Source organism: Oryx dammah, unplaced genomic scaffold (genome assembly GCF_014754425.2).
Source record: "Oryx dammah isolate SB20612 unplaced genomic scaffold, SCBI_Odam_1.1 HiC_scaffold_28, whole genome shotgun sequence".
NCBI lineage: Eukaryota > Metazoa > Chordata > Mammalia > Artiodactyla > Bovidae > Oryx > Oryx dammah.
Window position 1 is genome coordinate 107,369,748 of NW_024070212.1, and position 9,472 is coordinate 107,379,219.

The 9,472-nt window shown below is 39.7% G+C and overlaps 1 protein-coding gene across 4 annotated transcripts in view; it reads right to left on the reverse strand.

The window, feature by feature from the left end:
- The window catches only part of THRAP3 (thyroid hormone receptor associated protein 3), a 68,999-nt gene that overhangs the window by 23,088 nt on the left and 36,439 nt on the right, over nucleotides 1–9,472 (reverse strand). The window lies entirely within an intron of this gene.

The window sequence follows — 9,472 nt, forward strand, 5'->3', positions numbered from 1 at the left end:
CACTCTTTTTGAAACACAAGCATTCACCACCAAACCACTTGTCTTTGGAAGAACAGATACATTTTACTTAAAGCAAAAGTCTTAAGGTATATAATTACATGGCTTCTATATCATTAAAAACACAGATTTTGAGACTTCCCTAGTGGTCCAGTGGCTAAGATTCCATGCTCACAATGCAGAGGACCTGGGTTTGATCCCTAGTCAGAGACTACATCTCATATGCCGCAACTAAGACCCAGCACTGCCAAATAAAAAAAATTTTTTTAATGATTCTATTTTTTACCTCCAAGCAAAAAGAGTAATATTGACAGCAAGGGCCAAAGAAAGCTTCTCTACATTAAAGACTCTCACAGATAAGAAAGAATTCAATTATTCCTTCCCCCTCCTCATGCTGGATTGTTAAGTTTCTTCTTAACTGTCCCTAGTGATTATGCCAGCATTGTGCTTGGCACATGGTAAATGTCTGCTGAATTCAGCAGAAGGAACATACTGGGAGTATTTAATACTGTTTGCCCCATGTTTGGAACACTGTGGATAGGTTTCACTGGGCAGGAGACTGAGTTCCTAATACTAAGCAGTGCCAAATATAGCCTCTCAACAGGCCGCCCCAGAGCTTCAACCTTCGCAGCCCTAAACGGTCAAGCTACATATAAACCATGCAACTATTCTTCAATCCATAAATACTAGGTTTATATTCCAAAAGATCCTTCTTAGAAAAGATTTGACTGCTTATTTTCTTTCACAGAAAGATTTACTACTAATCAAGCAAATAAAAATGGAAGGCAAACATACTATAACCTGAAAACAAAACAAGAACGTAAAACAGACCTGTAGCCTTCCTAGTATGTGAAACCAATTCAGAACTAAGTCCTTTAAAGCTCTCTGAACCCATGAAAGGATGTAGGAATTGTGTTGGGCCAGGGAACTAATGTACATGGTTAACAGATTGCTCTCTGAATATCTGCATCTGTTTTCAACGACTCCACTGCCGTACTTAATGTCTGTACAGGCCTTTGCTGGGCAAACCACTTTTTCCCATTCTCTCATTTCCATTAATATCAAACTTACTACCTCACAGCATATTCCATTTAATCGAGAATCTTGTGTAGCTTAAAGAGCATATTCACAGCATTTCTCATCTCATCTCTCACTTCAGTATCCACATTACAACCAATCTAAAATCAAACAAAGTACCGGTATTTTGATGACCACCAACCTCTTCTAGCACCACCTGCTTTCCCTGAAGCAATTAAGCACACACAGTTGCCTCTCATTTTAAGTTATGAGAATGTATTAGTATTGTGAAACTTACATCACTAATTATTACTCCAAGGACTCACAACTAACTCAAGAAAGGAGTGTTACAAAGGAACATTTACTTTAATCTGCTTAATTTAGGTCACAGGACATAAACATGACCTAAGCGTAGAGAATTTCAGGACAGAATCAATAAGCGCCATCCTCTAAAAGTAAACCAACAGTCAAAACAATGGATAAAAACAATCACCTATGGAAATCTTTCCAAGAAATAGCTTTCCAAATAGAAATGCAAAAATCTTGGCATAAGACCTAGAATCCCTTTAAGGTAACTCTCTAAATTTTAAGATGTAAAACTCCATAAGATACACACTATGACCTGAGTTTATAAAAAAACAAGTTTTTAGTAATGAATGAATACAGATGGGAAACTGAAACATGGGAATCTGCATCTTCTTGTAGTTCAGAGAAAGAAAAGGCTATGCTTTAATGACCCATACCATACATACACACGTAAACGGCCAAGCCATGCAGCTCATGGGATCTTAGTTCCCCAACTAGGGATTGAACCCGGGCCCTTAGCAGAGACAGTGCATAGTCCTAACCATTGGACCACCAGGGAAGTCCCCATAGTAATAATTCAAAGAAAAAATATCTATCTAAAGTCAGGGGACTATAGAGTTCAAACCTAGAAGTTAGCATACAGTCTACAAACCAAGAGAGATTTTTGTCCTGCTCTGGGGTTGGGGGTGCATATGTGAGTGCTCAACTGCCCAGTCATGTCCAACTCTTTAGACCTGTAGCCCACCAGGCCCTCTGTCCAGGGTTATCCAGGCAATAATACTGGAGTGGACTGCCATTTCCTTACTCAGGGGGATCTTCTTGATCCAGGGGATCAAACCCTCATCTCTTGCATTGGCAGGCAGATCCTTTACCACTAAGCCACCCAGGAAGCCGCCAGGTTGGGGGCAGGGGTGTGACATTTATTTGTATCTAGCAATTTAAGGTTTCCAGGATACCTGTGTTGACAATAGGGGGAAGTATTTTATACTGGAATTATCCTGAACAACCGGGACTCATCACTTACTCAAGCAGGACAATTCAGCTACCCTGATTTGATGGATTTATTATTTAGGACTGTCTGGGGAGCTTCGTGGGCTGCCGTCTATGGGGTCGTACAGAGTCGGACACGAATGAAGCGGCTTAGCAGCAGCAGTAGCAGCAGCTTCTCTTGCTCTATTTGGAGTACATTCATCAAAGATCCTTCTAACTTGAAGTTTGGTCTCTGGATGGACCTGCCTACCAGAAAACACCCTAGGCAAATACTGGCTTTCCTAATAAACACATATCCATCAGAAATTGATTCCCTGGCACTTTATCAATAACACCTGTGCCAAAAAAGGAACTATGAACCTTCAGCATTCTCTCACTTTATATACACAAAACTCACTAATCCTACATTCTTTACCTGTTTTACTGAAGAGCAAACCAGGATTTATGGAGTTAGGTAACTTGCCCCCAAAGTTCTATGGCTAGTTAAGTCCAAAATTCAAACACACATCTTTCTAACATTGTGCTAGTGATTCACCATTAGCACACAGGCTACCCCATGTTGTACTCCATCAATCAGCTTTCTGTGAAACTGATCAGCTTAAAAATAACAAAACTCTGTTTCTGAAGCATAATTATCTCTTAAAATATTTGGTTCATAAACCAGCAAAACTGAAATGCTTAACTAAAGCAGCCAACAGTTCTCTTCCTCCACCCCTATCTGCTAACTCACATGCAAAAAATAGAAACAGGCTCTGCCTGAAACATGTCTGCCCAAGATAGCAGAAATGTTTCTGCTGTGGATGACTTTAGAAAGTCCAAACTAGGAAAGCCACAGCCAGCTGTAGAGAACAAAGAGCTTCATGTAACAAGAGACCAACAATAAGAAACATTCCAAAGCAGCTACACCATTTTACTTCCCCATCAGCAGTGTATGAGGGTTCCAATCTCTCTCCATCTCCAACACTAATTGTCTTTTTATTATTGAGCTATAAGACTTCATAAGTTATGGATGCATGCATGCATGCTAAGTTGCTTCAGTTGAGTCCAACTCTGTGTGACCCTACGGACTGCAGCCTGCCAAGCTCCTCTGTCCATGGGATTCTCCAGGCAAGAATACTGGAGTGGGTTGCCATGCCCTCCTCCAGGGGATCTTCCCAACCCAGGGATCAAACCTGCGTCTTTTACGTCTCCTACATTGGCAGGCGAGTTCTTTACCATTAGCGTCACCTGGGAATCCCAAATTATGGAACAGGTATATTAGACATGTAATTTGCAAAAAGTTTCTCCCAATTTGTGGGTTGTCCTTCCATTTTCTTGACACAGACCTTTAAAGAAAAGAGCTTTTGTTTGGTTCTCTCTAAAGTCCTATTTATCTTATTTGTCCTTTTGTTCCTTGTGCTATTGGTGTCATATTTAAGAATGGTTTGCCCAAGGTCGCAAAGATTTAATCCTAGGTTTTCTTCAAAGAGTTTTATAGTATTAGCTCTTCCATTTAAGTCCATAATCCATTCTGATTTAAATTTTATGTTACAGTGTGAGGTAAGGATCCCATCTCACTTTTTTGCATATGGATATCCAGGTGTCTTAGTACTATTTGTTGAAGAGACTAGTCTTATTCTACTGAAATGTACTGGCCATCTTTGTCAAAAATCAATTCACCATAAATGTGAGGGTTTATTTCTGTACCTTCAATTTTATTCCATTGACCCGTATGTCTATCCTTATGCCAGTCTTGATTAATGTAGCTTTGTAGATATTCTGAAATCAGAAAAGCACAGGTTTTCCAACCTCCTCCTGCTCAGAGAATTTTGGCTATTCTGAATCCCTTACATTTTCAGATAAATTTTAGCATCAGCACATCAATTTCTGCAAAAAAAAAAAAAAAAAAAAAAACACCAAACAGCTGAGATTTTTGTCAAAGATTGTTTTGAATCTGTAGATCAGTTTGGAGACACAACATTAAGTCTTCCAACTTGTGAACGCAGGATGTCTTTCTACAGGGTTTGTAGTTTTTTCCAGAGTACAAATTTTGTGCTCATTTTGTTAAATTCATCCCTAAGAATTTTACTCTTTTTGATGCTCCTGGAAATGAACTGTTTTTCTATTTCATTCTGATTGTTCATCGCTGCGCGTGCTTAGTCATTCAGTCATGTCGAGCTCTTTATGACCACATGGACTGTAGTCTGCCAGGCTCCTCTGTCCATAGGGATTCTCCAGGCAAGAATCCTAGAGTGGGTTACCATGCCCTCATCCAGGGAATCTTCCCAACCCAGGGATCGAACCCAGATCTCTCTCACTGCAGGTGGATACTTTATCATCTGAGCCACTAGGGAAACAGTCATTAGTGTATAGAAATACAATTCATTTTTGTATTCTCATCTTGTATCCTTTAACATTACTGAATTCATGTATTAGTTCTACTAGTTTTCAATGGATTCCTTAAGATTTTCTACATAAGATCATATCATCTGCAAAAGAGATAGTTACACTTCTTCCCCTGCTGAGTTAGATGACTTTTATTTCATTTTAATGCCTAATTGCCCTGGTTAGAACCTCTGGTACAATGCTGAACAGAAATGAAGTGGACATTCTTCTCTTGTTCCTGAACTTAGGGCAAAAACACTGTCTTCTTTTCACCTTTAAGTACAATGATATCTCACAGATGTCTATTATTGGATTGAGGAAGTTCCTTTTATTCCTAGTTAAATATTTTTATTATGAAAAACTGTTGGATTTTTTTTTTCATGTTTGTACTGTATTTATTGAGATGAAGAAGTGGTTTTGGTCCTTTATGCTACTGTATTACACTGATTTTCAACAGTTACCACCTAATACCTGCTTTTACAATAGGCCTTAAAATTAGTCTTTATCCTATTTATGGATCTCTAACATAACTTAATAGAACAGACTGACCCGATATGGGCCTCCACTCCCTGTCCCTTGCCCCAGGAACTGCTATCTCTGCTCTCACTAGAGGACAGCACTTTTCCAGATAGATGGCTCTACATTTGGTACTGTTGCTAACCAATTAAGTTTAACAATTCAGGACAGCAAACCAAAGAGGCTACAAAATTAACTGGTCAGAGATCATGTCTGATTTTGTTCTCCCTTTCACGCACAGCACTTGGCCACAGAGTGGACACTCCGTATGTGCCAACGAACAGGCTCGTTTCACACTTCCTCTTCCTTCTCCACTCTCTTTATCACACAAGCAGGAATAATAACAGGTCAGTTCACCAAATATTAACATTCCAATCCAAGAATAAAATGAAGTATGTACCACAGTCCTAATAACTACTGCTAAACTAGGAAGAAAGAAAGTGAAGTCTCTCAGTCGTGTCCGACTCTTTGCGACCCCACGGACTGTAGTCTACCACACTCCTCCGTCCATGGGATTTTCCAGGCAAGGGTACTGGAGTGGGTTGCCATTTCCTTCTCCAGAGGATCTTCCCAACCCAGGGATCGAACCCAGGTCTCCAACATTGTAGGCAAACGCTTTACCATCTGAGTCACCAGGGAAGCTAAACTAGAAGCTGAGTTTATTTCTCAGTCTTTAGCAGACATTCACATTTCAATTTGGAGAAGGAAATGGCGACCCACTCCAGTGTTCTCCCCTGGAGAATCCCAGGGGATGGGGGAGCCTGGTAGGCTGCTGTCTATGGGGTCGCACAGTCAGACACGACATTTCAATTAATAGTGCCAGGTCAGAGTGAGACTCCACGGCCACCAAGTCCAGTCAAGACAGCCCTGCTCTCAACAGCCACTAAAGCCAAGATGGAGAACATTCTTGAACAAACTGACTAAAAATAAAAAAAGACAGATCCAAAAATCAGCCAAGAAAGAAACTCACAGCTCATAAAGGGTCGTAGGCAAAGGACTGGGCCTGACTGTGCTCTGGACAGGTGCAGGAAAGCAGGGCTCAGGTGACATATCAAATGTGTTTACTATTTTATGCTCTCCTCTGGAGATTATCCTCTCCTGAGTAAAAGACGGAAAGAGAATCAAGAGCAGCTATGAGTCTAAGGGTAACACTTTCCCAAGACTTCACACCCCACTCCCAATATCCCTGAAGAAATCTAAGTTCAGAGACCCCTTCCTAACATTTACTCTATTAAACAGCTCTCTTGAATTATTAAATAAACCCACAAATATAATACTAATTTCAACTCTGAGGTCTTAAAATTTACAGAGGCAAATATCCACATATGCACTGAGCACCTTTCTAAAAGGAAAGAAGGATCCTTTGGGGAGAAGGGCAGTTTTTATTGCTGAAACAATTTAACGATATAATAAAAGGTTTGCCCTCGCCTATAGTACAAAATCAAAGTTATTTTGGAGTTCAGTACTAAAATTCTTTAACTTTTTTACATTATACTCTATGTATTTCGTAGAACATGTTTTTAAAATGTGTTAACATGTAGGTGAGTGAAAGTCGCTCAGTCCTGTCCAACTCTTTGCGACCCCATGGAATTCTCCAGGCCAGAATAGTGGAGTGGGTAGCCGTTCCCTTCTCCAGGGGATCTTCTCAACCCAGGGATCAAACCCAGGTCTCCCGCATTGCAGGAGGATTGTTTATCAGCTGAGCCACAAGGGAAGCCCCAATGTATAGGTACAGATACACATTAAAACATACCTACATAAGCACATGTAGCAAACTATTAACAGTGGTTACCTCTGTGGAACAGAAAGGAAGACATGAAGAGGAAGGTGGCAGGAAAAGGGAAAGACATGAAATGGGGCAGACAGGATGGGAGCACGTGCTTATTTTACATATAAATTTTTTTAGCTAGTAAATTTACAGGTGACTTCCCCCTACCAGTCTTTTTTAAAAAGTTAATAACATTCATAGAGTTAATGGTGTTGATTCTCTTAGTGTGGAATCAAACATCTACCTACTTTCTTCAGAGATATTTTAAAAATCTAGACAAGTAATTTCCACATACAAGTAAAACTGCACTTTAATGATTCAAAGTCCATTCTGAGGAAAACTTTATTACAATGGAATTTTTTTTCTTTTATTACTTAACAAAAGGCTAAGAAAGGCCAGCCTAATAGCCAATTGGGCTCTTTTTTTTTTTCTTTAATATTTTTATTATGGAGGTATTGGGTCAAACAAACACAAAAGTAGAAAAAAAAAATAGTGTAAGGAACCCAAATGCATCCATCATCCAGCTTTAAAAAAATTATCCACTCTTTGCAGGTGGGCTCAATACATGATCAAAATCCTAATTAGTCTAAGTGGATACAGCCAGTCTCTGCAGCTATTTCCCCAAGTATATGAGCTCACTCACTCATTCACTCACTCAGCATCAGACTCTGTGGCCCCGTGGACTATAGCCCACCAGGCTCCTCTGTCCATGGGATTATTCCAGCAAGAACACTAGAGTGGGTTGACATTTTCTCCTCCAAGTAGTCTTCCCAAACCAAGAATCGAAACCTCATATCCTGCATTGCCAAGTGGATTCTGTACCAATAAGCCACCTGGAAAGCCCCTATTTTCCCATACCTTTTCCATTAAAAAAAAAAAGAGAGAATCCTTCCATTAAGAAATCCAGACGTGTGGCACTTCCCTGGTGGTCTAGCATTAGGATTTGCCACGTTCACTGTGGAGGCCCGGATTCAATCTCTGGTCATGGAACAGAGAATCTGCAAGCCTGAATGGCAGGAGGGAAAAAAAAAAAAACCCAGGCATCCAACGAGAGGACCCAAAAGGTTCATATCTATATGCTGCTCCATGTGCGCTCTGAAAATAAGTCTCAAAAGGGGATCATTTATATCAGCAAATAACAATGACTGTGATTTCAGTTCAAACACATTTAAAGTAAATTCCAAAGTGCAACCTTAAACTGCCTCCTAATTACAGGACATGAGTAATCCAAAATACCACTGTGGGTTGTTTCATCAACTTGTTTTAAGAAGTGTGACTACTTCATAACAAGTGAGCAATTATGATGAGAGGAAGAAAATATACATTAATAAACTACATTTTTGGGTTAGCAAGGCAAAAAAGCTAAAGCTTCTAATTCTGCAGAGTCCAAAATTCAAGTAAAAATTGTCAGTTCACTTCAACTGTTTATTTGGCATTTGGAGAAATTATTTTTACACGGTAATTTTTTTTACCAATGTGCTTTTATCCTAGCCTTACTATCAACTTCCCTGAAAATAACCCTTCGTTAATAACAGCATATATTTTAGTTTACTTATGCTAACAATGGACCTGTTTACAGATCAAATTCTCAACTGTTCTTCTTAATGGCTGTTGTCAGGCTGAAAAGAATTCAAAGGAGAAACCAGCTCTGGAAAACTTCACAGAAACAATTCAGCACAGGGACCCCTTTGTGTTCACAAACTAGAGGGTTAAGGGACCGCCGGTAAAGCACATACCCTCAGAGAAACAGTATCTGGCCTTTGGTTCTTATGACAAGTAACTGCAACAAAGGGCCCAACTCTGTTGTGTGTTTTCATTACTTAAAAAAAAAAAAAAGTTAGTTATCCATGGACACACAGATAATTTTTCAAAGTGAAAATTAGAAAAATTTCCTTAATGCTTAAGAAGCAGGTTCCCTGAGAGTAAGCTCTGAAGTAGTTTAAAAGTGTTATCAATTAAGGAATGGAAAGCCTGACATAAACATACACACAGATAATTTATCAAGAATACTGCCAATGTGGGAAGTTCTAGCCAGGTGGATTAGCCAGCGCTTATTCACAAAGGTTCAATTCCAAGTCCTCCAAAAGTCAATCTCTATCCCTCCCTTTCCAGCCCTAATTTCTTTGGACAGCAAACAGGAGTGCTGCATTATTTAATCGCTTAGAAAATCCATAATAAACTGCACAGCAAAACAGAAAAAAAAATGATGAGGACCATCTCTTCCAACTTGAGAAAAAGAAGCAATCCCTTTCTAACAGTATAGCTACTTACATTGGATGCTTTGGGCTGCCAAATGCCAAAAAGACCTGTTCTGACAGAGTTCTTTCCAAAAGCCACCAGAAACCTGTGTTCTGTGGGTGGGTGGGACTGCGGGCTCCTGTCTGACCAGTACAGAGCCCATCCTACCTCAGAGACAAGTTTTCTTGATTTCTCTCCTTTTGAGCCCAAGCATCAGTCATCAACTAATAAATACCTGTTTGAGCCCAAGCATCAGTCATCAACTAATAAATACCT